A 12782-nucleotide genomic window follows, 5' to 3' on the forward strand; every position below is an offset into this window, starting at 1 on the left:
CTCCAGCAATCTTATGACACAAACAGTCCAGTTTGCTCCCTCGCTTCCCCTTGCAACCTCAACTTTGGCCCTATGCGTGACAGACTGATGGTACTAGAGAGAAAAAAAATCCACTTGAGTCCCAGGCAAACTTTGCTATCAAAGGATTCTCCACCTAGATTAATATTCTACTAACTGTCCTATGTGACCAACAGAGGCCATTTCTAACTCCTGAGCCACCAGTAAATCCACTAGCTGACCTCAGGCCTATGGAGTTGGCGAACTCCACACTAACTCAGAAGCATCAGCTATTTCATATGTGTATAAGTCACCAGCTTTTCCAGTAGCATTTTACAGTTAAAAAAGATAAAACGAGATGTAAATATACAAATACTTTGCTCTTTTCCTTTCTTCTGTTTAGCATATATCTTTTAAATGCATGCAGTCTGTATTCCAGTCAGCTTTTTTAATGAGTTATTAAAATGAATAAGATATATTTTTCCCCAGTACTAGAACTTGAGTTCAGGGCTTGGGCATTTTCCTATAGCAGTTCCACTCAAGGACGCCCCTCTACCTCTTAATCTATAGCTTGATTTCTGACTTTTTACTGGGTAATTGGAGACAAGAGTCATAGACTTTTCTGCCCAACCTGGCTACAAACTGCAATCCCGACATCTCAGCCTCCTGAACAGCTAAGATTATAGGCATGAACCACTGGTACCTAGTATGAGTAAGATGAAAGTTGCAGAATGGAATTTTTTTCATTTGCCTAGGACACTTGTGGTGGCTGGGGGAGACACTCATATGCTTTTGGGTGTACATGCAAATAAAGTGAGACAAGGTAATCAAGGCTGAAAAGCTGATTGATGGAAGTTTCATTAAAAGAACTCCACATACCTCAGTGGTATTGTGGCATCTTGAGTAATAAGTAGACTGTCAAGGCATACATTCTGTGGCAGTTACTGTATGGAAAAAGATTGCTCTTGTCTCAAAGGAGCTGAATATGCTCTTGAAGAGAAGACCATTGAAAGGGTTCAAGACAAGGGGAAAGACAGAGAGATTCCTCTGTTAGAGATGATTGGTGCGGAAGTTGTCTTGAGAGTATAAGTAGACAAATATGAAGAGAAAGAAGACTGTGTGCTAGCCCAGCTCGGACATTTTTAATGGCCTTATCACTAGGGCTTACACTGAGAAATCTCAGTTTGGATTTCTTCATATACCAAAAGTGATAGGAGATTAATATGACAAAGCCAATTATAAAGTTGATTGTGAAGACTGAGTGACATAGTCATCTCCATGGAGATGTAAAGAGAAGAGTATGCAAATGAGGAAAATGACTGTAGGAATCCATTTTCATTCACTATAATGAAATACTTGAGGCTGAGTAATCTCATAGAGGAAAAAAGTCTATAGCTCATTGTTCTGAAGGTTCCAGGGCATGGAATCAGCTCTGTTGGCTCTTAAGACAGCAGGTGGTATTGCAATGGCAGAAGCAAATACATCATTCCATCATCCAGGAAGCCAGGAAGAGATAAGGAGCCATGTTATAGCATTTTCCTAAGAACAACTATCCACCTTCATTGGGTACAGAATCCCCAATGGCTTAAAGACCTCCCACTCTACATCACCTCTTAAAGATCTCACCTCTTCAACACAAACACATTATGGACCAAACCTCCAACGCTAGAACCTTTAGGGGAAATTCACAAGCTGTGTCTAAATCATGGCAGCAGCATGGTACCTTTAGAATTTCCTTCATTAAGCTGGGTGATGATTGGCATTTACTACATTGTGATCCATCATTCCTGTATGTATAGAAAAATGCCTCAGGAACTTAATGAGTTGGGATGTCACTAAGTCTTGTTTTAAGGGTCCAAAGAAGACCCAAGCTAAGGAGGTAAGACAAAGGATTTGTAAAATCCTCTGTTTCCATGGTGTGAATTATACAAGGACACTAGTCAGGCAGTGTATTTCATCAATTCATCATTTCATCAATATGTTCCTTTAGAAACATACCCAAGTCAAGTTTAAAGCCCCAGGCTTCCCACTGTTATTGTCTTTGGCCATGCCTCTTTCACGGCGACCACACACACTCTTTACCAAGAAAACTCTTCTTCCCAGGACAAATTAAGTTATTATGGAACTTGGTAAGACCCCATTGCAAAGAATTACTTCAGAAGAATCAGGCATTTCTCTGAAATGAAGTCCCCAGTTTAAATGGCACTGGGCACACAAGATACCAACCAATTCTTTTCATGCATGAATCTATGCCTCCTCTCCTCTCCCAGTAGAATCCCACAATTTCAGCAACAGGGAATAAAATACTGCCATCTTCATCCATGACAGCACATCAGTGCAACGAAACAAAACAGAATAAAGCTTGATTTTTTTAATTTAATTTTTTTTGCAAAACAGCTTTTATTCATTCACATAATCTACAATGCCCCTGACCACAATCATTATCACCTTGGATGTGGTTTCTGCATGTTGTCTGAGCAAGACACTGTTCTGCCAGAAAGGGGGTGTATGTCTAAACAGAAGCGTGTGGGAAGCTTAAAAGCAAAACCTGACTATTGAGCACAGTACTGTAGAACAGAAGCCCTGTGGATTTCTCCCTGTTAATACAGAATTGTGCATGTCAGGACCTCACAGAAGTACCTTAGACTCATTGCCCAAGTCACAAAGGGCAGCACACTCTTCTTACTTCTTTGGGCACATCTGGAGAGTATTCCCTTTAATATCTCAAGGAAATTTTACCCAAGCAATGCTTTAATAAATACATTCAAGGTCAGAGAATGTATTTTCCAGCATTACTGACAATCTCTTGGCTAGCCTCAGAGAGAATCTGATAATTGAAAGTAATTTGTGAGCCACACAGAATCTCTCTTTTGCTGGGGCACTAGTTAAAATGTAAGAAGCAAAAGGGAATTGCTCTCTCTCTCTCTCTCTCTCTCTCTCTCTCTCTCTCTCTCTCTCTCTCACACACACACACACACACACACACATACACACACACACACACACACACATATATAAGTATAGGCATGTAATATGCACATAAGAGTATGTTTATTTAAGGGCCGGGAGTTTGGCCTAGTGGTTAAAGTGCTTGCCTAGCATGCATGAAGACCCCGGTTCGATTCCTCAGTACCACATACATAGAAAAAAGCTGGAAGTGGTGCTGAGGCTCAAGTGGTAGAGCTCTAGCCTTGAGAAAGTCCAAGGACAGTGCTCAGGCCCTGAGCTCAAGCCCAGGACCGGCAAAAAAAAAAAAAAAAAAAAAAAAGAGTATGTTTATTTAAAAGAAGAAACCCTCTTTCAAAATATCACAGAAGTGAGATGAGTGGGTTAATTTAATAGAATCTAAAACTCTAGTATCTTTCTATTGATCTCTGTATATCACAACACATAGACACAGAAATAATTTATTGTGATGTGAGCAGTTTGACAAACTTAAGAACCTTTTACTTTCTGCTTCACTCTTCTGTCCATTCTCAGTCGTATGAGGTCCCTAACTCTGCAATCTATTAAAATGTTCTTCTGCCATGTCCCTTGAATGAGAATAGCCAGAAGTGCAGCTGTGTGAACTAGAAAAGAAGGTCTGGGATTTCCTTCATGCTTTCTACCACACCACACCACACCACACCACTGCAATACAGAAGCTTGTTACAGATTCATAGTCCTAGACAAAACAGCTCATTGCTGAACTTCTTTGAAAGGGAAATCCCTTGTCTTTTCAGACTGAACACAACTCTGTGTGTGGGGGGTGGGGGAGGGAGGGAGGGAGGGAGGAAGGAAGGAAGGAAGGAAGGAAGGAAGGAAGGAAGGAAGGAAGGAAGGAAGGAAAGAAGGAAAAGAGAAAGAAAGAGACAAAAAGAGACAGAAGCATGAAGAAACAGAGATGGAGGGAGGGAGAAGGAGAGAGGGAGGGAGAGAGGGAGAAATCTCTATTTCACATTAGGAGAAAAAGATGACTTAAATTTTTTCCTCTGAGGACATAAACACAGCATGATCTTCTGATTCTTTAAAGATCATCTGCCCATATGAAAGATGAAAGCTGCACTAGTACCGTTTGAGGATGGGTTGTCTCTTCTGAAACTCCTGTTGAAAGTTGATGGTTGTTTTGGTGACCATAGGAGCTAAGAATTTTAAGGAGCATCATGTTGCTACACTACATTAATGTAAAAGGTGAACTGATTCCACAGCGACACTAAACACTTTGCTGGAAATGAGTTATACAACTTGAGGGGGTTGGGAAGCCAGGATGGGAAAAACTGGAAGAAAATGAGGGTGGGGAGTGACACCATTCAAAAAGAAATGTACTCATCATATGACTTATGTAACTGTAATCCCTCTATAAATCACCTTTAAAATATTTTTTGCAAGCCCTGGAGCTTAAACTCAGGGCTTGGGCATTGTCCTTGGGCTTTCTCAAGGCAAGCTCTCTACCCTTGAGCCAAAGCACCACTTTGGCCTTTTCTGTGTACTAAGGAATCAAACCCAGGGCTTCATTCCTGCTAGATATATCACTAGGCCACACTCCTAGACCTACAATAATTAAAAAATATATATTAATGCATTCATGGCTGGATGAATTATCACATACATGGATTATGTAGTCATGTCATTTGTCTATTCATTTATTTTTGTAGTAAGATTATAAGTGTGAGCTACTGACACCCAGCTGTACTTGCTATCCTTCTCAAGATGTTTTCTAGCTTTTTTCTTTGTCTCCATGTTCAGAGGTTTTGATTATGATATACCTTGACTTGACTTTTCTTTGGGTATAACCTATCCAGAGTTCAACCAGTATCTTCAATACATTTTTAACTTTCCCTAAGATTTCAAAGTCAGTTTTTAAATATCATTTCCCTAAAATCTCTCCTCCACAATCCCGTTATCTCATCTCCTTCCGCAATGTGACATTAATGTGATATTAGCCTTTCTGCTGTCATCCTACAATTCCTGAGATTTTGCTCATTGATTTCTGGACTCTTTTCTTTCTGCTGCTATTTGAGTAAATTTGTTGCATTTATTCTGAGATTCACAGATTCTATTCTTGTCATCTATAACCAAACCCATTCAATAATTCAATTTCAATTTTGGTAATCTTATTTTCCAATTCCAAACATTTTGCTTTGTTATTTTTTAAACTTTGTATGTCTTTAATGATGTTTCTCTATTTTGTTTTAAGTTTGTGTTTGGAAGATTTATCCTTGAAGCATCTTCATCAAGTTGCTCTCCAACTCCTTGTCAGAGAATTTCAATACCTTGAGTATTGCTGGATCTCAGGCTGGTTATAATTTTCCAGATTCTTGATAGGACGAGCAGTTTTCTGCTTCATCGTGGACATTTTGGATGAGACGCTGGATCCCACTGACTCCTCTTTTGTGAAAGGACAGCCAGCGTTTTCAGTGCAGTGCAGTTAGTTGGGTGTAGTGCAGACTGAGGTAACGATGAAAATATGGAGTTTGAATAAGTTTCCAAGTAATGCAAATGCAGCTGAACCCTGGGTTCCACTTTGAGAACCCGTGAGTCATGAATTAGATGGAAAGAAATTTACATCTTCAACTTGGGAGCTTCTTTTTGTCCTTGGCTCTCCTAGACACATGAATACTCCATTATTTAATTTCTCTAAAGAATGTTGACGGACACACCAGAGACATAAATAACAAATTTCTTTAATTGTTCGCTCCGTGGCCCTACTAAAATATCCAAATTACTAGGGGAGATAATTCCTGCTATTTTCCCTTCTAAAGATGAGAAGACTATGTTATAAGGAGGTCTGATAACTTTAAACCCCACATTTAATCTCAATTCAGGTCTGAAGCCTTCAGTCATTTCACAACTGACACCCAGAAGCTTAGTTGGAAACTGTAACCGCCTGATAATTCTCAAATCATATTTTTTCTCTTGATTTTGATTATTGGAGGTGGGGGAATCTTTCTACCATTTAAACTCAGAGCCTGGTGTTTGACTTTCTTACTACTTGAGTAGTATTCAAGCCTTGGTGTTTTTGTTGGTTATTTTAGAAATAGAATCTCAGGGACTTTTCTTCTGGAGCTGGATTCTAACTAAAATCCTCCAGATCTCAGACTCCTAAGTAGTTAGGATTGCAGGCATATGCCATGGGTATATGGCTCAGATCATCTGTTTTCTTTTATCAGCCTTGAACGCCTAAGTCCTAAACATGGTCCATCTGTGTCTTCCAGCTCTGTGCTGTGTGATTTAGATACATAAATGAACTTTGCACAGAATGTTCCCCCAAAGAACAAAAATGTGGAAGTTCATTGCTTTAACCTCTTTCTTTCTTTCCTTCCAGCCTTCCTTTCATCTACTTTCTTTCTTTCCTTCCTTTTCTCTCTTTCTATTTTTTCATCTTTTTTTGTTTTAAATTTTGCATTTTTCAAATTAGAAACTTCAGTGGTCAGAGATGTTTTAGACATCTTCCTTGTTGATGAAAGAGACTATATAGCATTGTCTTGTTAAAATATAACCAACAGATACGTGAAAGTTTATTCCTTGTCTTTCACTTTCCTGAAGCTAGAAAATATAATTGCATAGATGTTACCTTCTGGTGACATTTACAGATGTCCAGGGACACACAATTAAGATATGCAAAACAACTAGAGAGGAACACAATGCAGACCATAGTTAAGTGACAAATTGATCAGGAAATGCATTTATAGATGAATTGGAATACTCTGAAGAGGTATGCCAGATGGAGCAAATGGGATCAGAACATTGTGCTATGTTTCAGCCTGATACCCCTTAAGCCCAAGAAGATATCAGAGTCACCTTGAGACCTATTAAACATATTGCTGTCCCCCACTGCCAGAGCTCTCATTCACTAGATCTGAGTTGTAGCCTATGAATTTACATCTCCCAAGGTCTTTTAGTGCTACCAGATTGATCACTGGATTGAGGGACTACTCATCTCTCTGAACTTTTTATGCTAACTTCCTGAATCTATTGTTAGCACCTCACACATTTCTGAGACCAACTTACAACACCTGCTGTTGGCTTTGAGGTCCTCTGATTTCTCTTTCACCTTCTTGAATTTCATTGTTCTACCTGCAATAAATAGATCCTCATAACAAACTCTAGGCTATACCACTTCAAAGACAAAGATGGCGGTGAAGCAGAAAACTGACTGGCTGGATGAAACGAACATTGGATGTTCTGTTTTAAAAATAGCTCAATCTTTGATACTTTCTCATTCAAATCCAACATCAAAGTAAACACTCAGGCTCTGCCAGATTTCTTTCTAGTAAGAGATGAAACGTTTGCCTGCTCTCATTCTCTTCATGTGATAATTAGACCATGTGATAATACAGTTTCCCTGGTGTTTATAATCCTTGATCATATATTGTAATCATAAATAGAGACCACAGAGTCAATGACTTAATTATAACCTTGATGGTAGACTGATAGAGAAAAACCTCACACTGTCCTCAGGGTAGGAAAGAAGTCTTTTGAACATATTTCAGAATCAATCTATGGCAAACATTTAAAAATGCATTGAAGTGCTCTGATATTCAAATTAACAATGAAGATTTGAACATACCTTGATTGTGTCTCACCATCCAAGAACCTACTCTTCCTTTTGTTGATGTTCCGTTCATTTATTAAAGACATCTATCTCATATACAAGACTTTGGAGGTGTTTGGGAGGACAGAGAGGTGAATGAAAAAGTAGACTAGTATACTGTAGTGAGGGATATAGGCTTGTAAAAAAACACAATAAAGAAGTAGAGGGTCCATTATAGAAACAGATTTTCCACAGTTCAACCCAAGACAAAACAACCAATAGATACTATATGCTTTTATAGTATTCTCTAAATGTCATGTGCAGTCTTGCTTCTTCTATTTAGATAACAGCATATGCATATATACAATATTGAATATCTATAGTAAAAATAAATCTCTCAATCAATGTTAAAACAATGATTCTTTATACATTTAACATGAAACTTGATTTCTATAAAACTGGATGAACCTTGGGTTTAGTGAAATAAGCCAGTCAACAGAAGGACAAATGTTGCTTGATTCCAATTATGAAGCATACTAAAATATTCAAATTTGTAACAGTAGAGTAGAAAGATGGTAGTGGGGCTGGAGGAAAGGACATAGGTAATAACACATAGAACTTTAGGTAAGGAGTTCCTGCAAACAATTGAAATTTGTATAGAGATCACCCTTTGTTAATAAGTAACAAGAACCTTTTGATATATCATGAGTGCAATTAAGGTGCAACTTTTTTCTGCAAAGTATATTTACTTGTTTTAGGTGAATTTAATTTCTGGCAGATTATTATGTGATAATAAAGAAAATTCAAAACTTTTCCCAATATCTTACTCTTCAATAAACCTAACTTGAATTTTATAATTTAAGAGGTGTCCTGACAGAGGTTCGAGTGCTATTAGCATGGTGCTATCTGTTTGCCACATCAGGGCCCATTTGCCCTGTGGTCCCAGTTTCTGTGTGAGTCTCAGGAAGAGTTGCCCTATCCCTGTGTCTGTTCTCTAGCTGTAGCTTGGAGGAACCCCATGGGGCGTTATTAGTCAGCCAGTAAAAGCTAGATTGACTTTCTGAGCTTGAATCATGCTGAGACTTTGCTCAGACTGCCAAGTTCAAGCATGGTTTCTCTTGCTAGAAGAGTTTTTACTATTGTGTGGTCACTGAGTCACTTCCTCCCCCGGGGATGGGCACTACATCAAACAGGACTTGACCTCACCCTCTCCTGATGGAGAAGAGCCTCGGGATCTTCTGCATGGAAGGCCGTTGAGCCTTGAATGGCATTGCTAGCATACGACACAGAAGGCCTTCTCCTCCGAGGCCTTTAAAGACAGCAGTGTCCAAAGCGTTTAGTCTTGTTCATTTCAATGGTCCTTTGCTCCCTCTAGAACACTATCCTATAATATAGAAAATTAAGACTCAAGCGACTCGAGCTAAGGGACATGTCTCTCCGTAGAATGAAAGTAGGCAATTTGTGAACATTGAAGAGATGGGTAAGTGGCTGTCAAAGGTGAGTCCATTTCAGCTAATTTGATAACATCCTTAATTGTGTGCGTGTGTATGTGTGTGTGTGAAAGAGAGAGAGAGAGAGAGAGACAGAGAGACAGAGAGACAGAGACAGAGACAGAGAGAGAGACAGAGAGAGAGACAGAGAGAGAGAGAGAGAGAGAGAGAGAGAGAGAGAGAGAGAGAGAGAGAGAAACTAGGGATTGAACTCTAGGCCTTGGGCTCTTATTCAATTGTTTTTTTTTTCTTGTTTTGGCTTGGTTTGGTTTTGGTATTGTTCATAGCTGGTGCTCTGCCACTTATGTCATGGCTCCAGTCAAGTATTTTTTCTTATTAATTGGAAATAGAGTCTCGTGGCCTTTTTTTGTCCGGACTGGCTTCAAACCATGTCTCAGATCTCAGTCTTTTGTCTAGCCAGGGCTATGTTTGACAACTCCTTACTCCGGTCTTAATTGGGGTTGGGTTGTGGAATAGAGTGATGGTCTAAATTTTTTTGGTTGCCTATTATCAGCTTATCTCATTTCTTATAATCCCAGAAAAATATTGCTGGAAGCTAACCAAATCAATTTTAAATATGGCAAGACGGAAGTGTTTTAAATTAAAGAAGCATCCCTTGTTGTAGAGTTATTTTAAAATATAACAGAATCAAACTCAGTATTGATAAACAACTATATATTGGTGTGAATATGTGTTTACAATCAAATATTGATGATTGCATGTGATGGAACCACTTGAACTTGAGAATGAATGAATATTAATGTAAATAGGCTAAAACAGATTTTTGTCAGTCGTGAAGCTTGAGCTCTTCAGCTTAAGGCTACCACCCTACCCTTGATCCACAGCACCACTTCTGTTTTCTAATGGTTAATTAGAGATAAGAGTCTCTTGCACTTTAGTGCCCGGGTTGGCTTTGAACTGCCATCCTCAGATCTCAGCCTCCAGAGTAGCTAGGATTACAGACATGAGCCACCGTGCTGGCTATTTTTGTTATTTATTTTTTCCCATATATTTTTTTATTGTAATTAATGAAAGGGTTACATTATATTCACCAGATATAAGGTGCATTACTTCACAAACATTGATACCCTTTCTCATGTCTTGGTCCCCTTTTCCCTCCCCCCACCCCCACCCCTCATCTTGTTTTCCCCCCTTCCCTATCAGATTTCAAATAACCAAATACACATATATACAATGTATCAGATAACAAGGTGAAATACTGTAACAATATGAGATAACCAAGGGACAGCAAAAGAGATGAGAGATAACATAGGACATTAAGGACAATAATCACTCATTATATGGCTTTTGTTTCTATACATCCTGGAGGTCCTTTCATTTAGCACCATACTATTAATACCACATTATTTAATTTTTAATTATTAAATCCCCTTATATGAAATTTATGAACAAGAAGTATGAGAAATTCAAATTATATTGTTAAAGTCCCCAAAACACTGCCCCCCTTAAAACCATGAATGTTAGTAGTATAAAAGAGACATTCAAAGACAATCATCTTCATGTATTGAAGATGGAGCACAATAGTATGAAGAAAGGAATGCTAAGTATATCAGGTAGCCTGTGTGTGTTACTCTATGGCAAAAATGGTAGCTTCAAATAAAATCATTAGGGCAATCCATCAGTGAAACAAATTGAGGTACAATCAATTCAAAGTATAACTTTTTTCCTTATCAGTTGTGGAGCTTGAACACAGGGCCTGTGTGCTGCCTCTGAGCCTCTTCTTGCTCAAGGCTAGACTTCTACCACTTGAACCACAGCACTACTTCTGGTTTTTGAATGGTTAATTGGACATAAGAGTCTCACAGGGACTTTCCTGCCCAGGTTGACTTTGAACTGCTATCCTCAGATCTCAGTCTCATGAGGAGTGAGTATTATAGATATGAACCACCAGCTCCCGGAGAAAGTCTAACTCTTAGCTCCAAATCATTTCAGTTATAATCCATTCCCCTGCTATTCTCATCAAATGCACCTAGTTAATATGTAGATGAAACTCATTTGAGACTCCAGATCATGCTCAGTAGAAATTCAAAGTTCTCCTTATAATTACTGCACTTTTTAATTACATTTTAGAGAGGTCAACATTCTAAACTTTTGCTACTTTAGATTCTCTATTGTCTAAGCTCTTGTCATCTATGATCTAACCAAAGATTACACAAAAATGTTTACCTAGGTAGCATAGGAGTTGTCTGTGCTTATCTCACAAGAGATACTTTTTTCCTCTGGACATGATTAAGAAGAATATTAAGAAGAATAGCATCAGAGAAATGATAAGAGATCAAACTAGTAGTCTCCGAGACTTGGATATTAAGAACACTCTTCTGCTGGGAGTTTGTCTAGTCCATTTCTTTGCCAGCCTTTATCAACAGACAGATTGTTGCCATTGAAATAAGAGTTATAGCAACTTTCCTCTCCTTGGTCGTATTGAAGGTAAGTTGTACGAAAGATAAAGATTTCATCTATGCACAAAATTTAATTTCTTATTTCTTCTTTTCAAAAAAAGAAAAAGAAATGGCGAGTTTCTTTTTTATTGTATTTTATTGTCAGGACAATGTATAGAGGGGTTACAGTTGCATTTGTCAGGTAGAGGGTGAGTTATTTCTTGCACATTGATACCCCTTCTCATGTTTTTGTCCCCCTTCCCCTCCCAATCATCTTGTTTCCCCCTTCCCTTCCCTATTACAAATAAACAAATAAACATATATACAATAAACCAGGCAACAAAGTCAGATACAATACTACATGCTTGTCCCTAAGCATTTTTAAAAATCAAGAATAGCAATCTTACTACTTCAGTCACAGCTCCATTTCTAGCTTTGGAATTAATTTCTCTGAGATCTTGGATCACCTGGCCACCCACTCTGAATATGATAGTAATCTAGATACCTAGGCAGATCTAGGTCCACTGGAGATAGATGAAGTGTAATTGAAAAGTTTCACATTGAAAGTTTTATGGATAACTTTCCTGAATCTTAGGAGATTAGAGTTTAACTGAGTTTGTCCTTTTAAAGGATTCCAATCTCAACAAGAGATAGAAATCATAATCTTAGTGTAAATAGTTACAGGATTTTTGGCTTTTGTTTGTTTGTTTGTTTTGCTCCTTGTCTCAAAGCTCCACAAGTGCTTTAATGACAAGAGAAGCCCTTAAGAAATAAGACAAGTATTATTGTTTGGTAGAGCTGGTCAAAGTACAGTCTGTCTCTCAAAGCAAGCTCTGCTCAGTTCTAGTTCTAAAGACAGGCATCTTAACCATGACATGACCACATTTTGCATCATGCTCTATCTGGACTCACACTGGCAGAGGCTTGCACATGTGGGCAGCCATTGTAAAGGAGCTGCAGTTACAGACATATAAATGGACCTTCTTCCTAGAGTTTATAAATTTGCTAGAATTCAAAAGTGGACCTTCTTGCTAGAATTTATTATTATTGTGCTATTGAAACAGACTAGGTACAACTATAGACAGTCAAAATATGCTTTAACGTGAGGGAATGGATTAGGTTTGAAGCAGGCTATTCCTTGTCTTGACTGAAGATGGAGGGTTCTTAACTCTCTATTATGAGAAAATCCTCAAACTAAAAAGAAAAAAATATATATATCCCATCTGGATTTGGTTAAAATCAATTCTTTTCTCTAGAAGTATCTGACCCTAACAGGATGTTTACTTTAGATACAGTCAGCAAAGGAATATATCGCTTCACCTTTTTGAGATGGCTTCATATTATATCCTTTCTAGCACAATCCAATATCCTAGAGTTAAAACT

The sequence above is a fragment of the Megascapheus bottae genome, chromosome 18, assembly GCF_031878675.1.
Source record: "Megascapheus bottae isolate mThoBot1 chromosome 18, mThoBot2.hap1, whole genome shotgun sequence".
Lineage (NCBI taxonomy): Eukaryota > Metazoa > Chordata > Mammalia > Rodentia > Geomyidae > Megascapheus > Megascapheus bottae.